The sequence below is a fragment of the Pomacea canaliculata genome, linkage group LG3 (genome assembly GCF_003073045.1).
Source record: "Pomacea canaliculata isolate SZHN2017 linkage group LG3, ASM307304v1, whole genome shotgun sequence".
Taxonomy (NCBI): domain Eukaryota; kingdom Metazoa; phylum Mollusca; class Gastropoda; order Architaenioglossa; family Ampullariidae; genus Pomacea; species Pomacea canaliculata.
Genome location: NC_037592.1, coordinates 37718736 through 37724377, shown reverse-complemented (window position 1 = coordinate 37724377; position 5642 = coordinate 37718736).

The window sequence follows — 5642 nt, the reverse complement described above, 5'->3', positions numbered from 1 at the left end:
AATATTCGATCCTTCACCTCGAACTTGGCAAAGCTGGAAACATAAGAACATACTCATGCTGCGGGAGTGAAAACAAAATTCAGTAATACCATGCTCAAAAGACTGCGATCCCGGTCTGATAAACATGGATTCTCAGCACCATACCTCTTACTCGATTTAGTAATCTTATTTTAATGGTTTGGTCTGAATGTCTACTACTTCAGTTATTCTGCACTGTGAACTTCTTGGAGAAGGAATTGTCTCTGGAGAATGTCTGAAGAAAGATAAACATCTATATTTAGTGTTCTCAATGCCGATGAGCTAAGTTCTATCATTGACACACGACTCTCAAGCTTCCTCAAAGATCAACAAAATTGAACTTACTTCCTTTTCGGTTTGTGTAGAGATGAATTTTCCATTCAAAAAAAAAATTTTAATATCGCAAAGAACTGTCAGCAACTACATATTCTGTCTGCTTTTATTTTACTATCCAGACATTCCTCTACAAATACGCTGGTTCTGCAACTACAAATCACATACTGTACTTTTCTCAGAAAAAAATACGCTTCCTACAATATTTCTTGCTTTGATGAATGTTCAAATATAAATTCCAAAGCTGCAGTAAGCAAAAGTATTTTTCATATAATACTTTAATCTGCATTGCTGAACGTCGTGAATTTTGCTTTTTTCAGTTTATTTTATTCTTTGATGAAATTTTCGTGACGAACTATTTTTTTGATAACCTGGATTTGCGCAGTGTGATTTCCAGTCACCAAACACGGTTTTTTGATCGGCCAGTGCCAGACTGCCTTCCACAACACCTTGTAAACAACTATTGGAAAAGTTGCTGAATCTTGTTTCCATTGGGGTCCTGTAAAGAAACATCAGGCTCAGTACTGGTATCTTACTTTTATTAAAATTTATTTATGTTAATGCTATGTACTAATAACAGCCTCTAGCAGCATTTGGTAAAGAAAACTAGTTTATGATGTTAATGTCTTTCTGTAGATACTATTGTCATGAAGATTTTGATTTATAAGAGAAGGAAGTAAGATGAGGGAGAGTATAATTTTAATACAGTTTTTTTTAAACCATGGTTACACAAAAAAACAAAAAAAATGGATATAGACTTAGGGAAATAGCTGAATGTAAATAACAATTCGACGTATTTCTTACTTCGACTTCAACCTGGAAAGATCCCGTGTACATTCTTAGGTCTTGATACACTGCAAAAACTCTGTAGTGAACTGTGAAAAACATTGTATAGGTTATCCAGATATTTTCTTCGATGATTGATGTCAATTGGTTGATCACTTACTTCTACGGAGATTAGATAAGTGTTAATTCTTACCATTTGTTACCCACCCGTTCTACCAAGGACCGAAGGACGAACCAGCTAACCAGTGAGCAGCCTAATTAGCTAACTTTGAGTCCAGTGTAATAAGCACTATATCTTTGCTTTTTTAATTATATAATAACTGTAATACTCTAAGCTATTCTACACATTTAACACCACTACTAATTTCATATATAATATGGAGAGAATCTTTGTATCTGCACAACTTAAGGAAATAAAATTAGAATCCTTTAAAAATATTGAAAACAATTGAGTCTTGAGACTCTGCAAGAGAAAACGAGTTAGCTGCATAAAGATGATGAAAATAAATCTTATAAATTTTCAGAAATATATAATAAAAGACAGAAGTTTGCTTCAAATGTAATTTGATTTTATTCTATATTAGTACTGTAGTATATTTCGGTTTTATAGTTCGTATGTTATTTGTTTTCCTGTCCTCGTCTGCTGTCGCATGTTTCGTTCTCGTCTTAAGCGCTAAGAGCTTCCCTTTAGTAGTGAGTATGCGCTTTTAGGCATTTGCATTTATTATTATTATACAGATATTATCTTTTCAACTCACCAATTTGCCGGGCATGTAAATTAGCTTTGTCTGTCTGCCTAGAATGGTGGGGCATCATAAACTATTGCCATCCTGGCTCGTACTCCCTTGTGGAGTGGTCACTGCACATCTGACAGAGACGGTCTGGAATGAACAGTCATTGCAACACCACCACTTCCGCAATTGAAAACAAGCCTGACTCCAAGTTGGATGGTACCTGTTAATCAAGTGAAGCAATCATTGCTGGAGCATAAGTTTACTTGTCATTTTTTCTTTGTTAACCTAATATTTCAGTACAATTGCTATCTAATCCATATGCAAGTAGAATGGTTTTAGTTTGTATATAGCCTTTGTGTTCGACTTACCCAGACCAACATGAAACGCCATCATTGGACATGACACGTAATCAATAATGAATTTATTTGATTTATTTCTAGTGATTTAAGACTATAATTATTTTAATATGCAAATACACGACTCGATAGAACTATTTCCGAAACAGGATGCTAAAAAATTTCCTATACGTTATAGGTACCAAGACTGCTTCTAGTTACTAAATTCGTACTTCACTATTATTATATAAATTGGATACATAGCAAAGGCCACAAAGTAGTACAATACTTTTATGATATTAACTGTATTCAAAACAAGTACTAGAAAAGTAAAATTACTTACTGGCAGATCAATGACAGTGGGGCGACCTACGAATAACAGTTAAAAAGTGTGTTAGAGACACGCTGATTGTCAGTCAAAGTTTAATAAGACTGGTTGCCTTCGTATAGGTAATGGCTCTGATGTTTAAAACATAATTTAAAATGTGTATAGTATTTATAAATAATACACGTATAGTCCCTAATTTTTAAAGTATCTAATTTATATCACATGTAAAATATTTCATTTCTCATTAAAAACCAGTTAAACATGGTCATATCATACTTTAGTGAAAATGACACTTTGAGTAATGTGTACCCTCTCTCCTTCTTTTATGTATTTTGCTGCTGATTATTACTTTCTGATGTTATTGTAATGTGCGTTAGTAAACCAGACATGACAGCAGTCTTTTGACACTAAGAAGAGCTTAGCAAGCATCAATCTCTTTGAAATTACCCCAGAATATCTTATGTACATAATACCTGCAATACTCTGAATTAGTCAAATCAGTCTTATTCGAACAAGTTGGCCCACCTTTCACGTATGAACCAGAGGCTGTTACGATGTTCTGCTCAAAAGGTTTTGATAATAGTTTTTTCGCGATATGAGTAATTCGAGCCCGCAGTTCCACTGATCGTGTCAACAAATAAGTCAACTACACAACGAAAAGTTGAACCCCGGTCTGGTAGTCTGTGGTGCAGTAACGCGCGATAGGGCTCTCTGAAACGAGGAAAAATAGCTTGTATATTGCTTGCTGATAATGAAAACAGCATGTGAAGCGAAATTCTGAAAGAAAAGTGATGAAAACATCTGACAGTATTAGGTTAATCAATATTACTTATGTATTATATTAAAGTAGTAATACTCTTATAAATATGCTTTCTTATTATCATTATTTGTTCAAGTTTGAGTAAAAACGTGGAACTGAAGTTAACATTTGGTGGCAAGTTAACCCGACTATTACGCTGACAGGCTGTTATACAAAAAAAAATAATAAAATGCGGTGAAACAGCACAACATCACACAGGAAGGTTGTCCCATGACGTTTTCAGCGTCGTTAGGAGGTAAGGTGTTAGAAGGCCTTAACTTTTCCCACGGGGCCAACTTACCTGAGGGTGCCACTGTCTTTTCATCTCCCTCTGACTCTTACTCTCCCCATTAAATACCCATTTTGTCCATCTGGTCGACTCGGGAAAGTGACCCGCGCTATCCGGGTCTATTGAACCTTTCGCCGCCTTTCCATCGTACGCCAGCGTCTAACCATTTCGGCTTGAAATGAAAATTCCTCATAAACAGCAATCAGCGAAATACCTTGATCTTGGCTGGTTGTTTTAGGTGCAAGCATATGCTTGGATGAGACGGTCGGTGTAGGGTCTGCAGGAGGGTGGACACTCCTGTAGTGTAGCTTGCTGAGAATCCACTTGACACGGTCACAACATGGTGCAGCAAAGACTGTATTATCCCTTCATTCTCAGGTCTGAGAGAAAACAATTCCAACCGGATTTTTTCAGTCAATGGCATGGATTACATTCAACATCAATCTTTTTGGCACCTCGGTTTCCGTCAATAAATGTAGACTAATAACAGAAAGTATCCTTTCATAAAGACTAAAGATAAAAATTTACAGTGCTGTGGAAAAGGAATTAAGCAACGTGCAGTAAGTGAACGAAATGTCCCATTCCAAACAGTTATAAAGATTCCAAATTTGATTTTTTTTAAAACTACAATATTCTCGACCCCTTGCCTAATATGACTTCTTTTTTTCCCTGTGGTTGAAGCTCGACAGTGTGTAGACTAGGATCATTCTATGCAGTTATAAACAGCCTTAATCGACTAAAGCGCATGTGTTTTAAGACGATGCGCTCGAGTCACAAAATCCTTCTATCCATTTCTCAAGAAACTAGCAGAAATAATCATTGTTTCTGACTTTTAATCAGCGAATAGATTGCTGTTGCTGTATTGGTATTATGATCGATTTACTTAAGGAAAACACAAGACATTGGATATTTGCCTAGGCCCCCTGACTTAAATTCACAGGTTAGAGATTACAATTAACTTCGCGTTTAGATTCACGTTATATAGCTCCAGGAACTATATTATCAAGGAAATTTAAATCCAGCAAGTCCATAAGGCTTATGGTTAGTATCGAAGTGTTCAAGCTTCAACTTTAAATGTCCATGCAACTTTACTCAACGTCAGTTATTCTTCAATGAACCAAAACATTTTAAATATTTTCAATAAAATTTAAGTAAGGGATCTTCTTATATTCGGTCAACCGGTTCAGTGGAACTTTGGACAATCCGCTATTGTGCTGTGCAGACCACTTTTGTGCAACATGAGATGTGGTGTGGAAGGAAAAGAAAATAAAATTACTTTTCCTCAGAAGAAGTGTCCATTATATGGAAATTTATTTTTTACAGGCGCATTCACCTTAATCTCTCTACTGTTTAGAACTACTCCGTATAGACGGTACAAAGAGATGTTCATCACACTACAATCACAACTCACAAATAGAATTATTATTCGATAATTCACATCGTGACTCCATAAAAGTACAACTTAATGGTTGACTTCGATCAATACTCACTTACGTCGTAGTTAATGACCAGATGAATCCTGCTATAAGACAAACATGTACATATGTGCAACGTCATCGTGTAACAAATTGTTTATTGAAAGACATTCTATGGTTCTGCGTCGCATAATACTGTCACCCCAAAAGCCATAAACTTCTTTAATAAGATTCTTTATGCTGCGACGATGCACTAGAACCAGAATGTTAGAGAATAAAGCCGGAAAACATCAGTGCCTGACGTATGGTATGTTACTAGACTCTGATGTATCAAATTTAAAATATGACCTTTTCTGTCGATTCCTCAAGGTACCTTAAGGAAGAGTCTCGACCAAAGGTGTGTTGCCGGTCACAATGGATATAACCCATGCTGACGGTCGAGATGGCTATGGCGATAGTTTCGGGGTGGAAAGTGATCACTTAGGGTGCATGGTGACCTTCCCAACATATAAACCCATCTGTGTTTGGTTGGTGGGCGTGAAAGGGCAAGGGAAACTTCCCCCACAACGGACAATGACATAATACATGGGCGGGTTCTGGCGCCG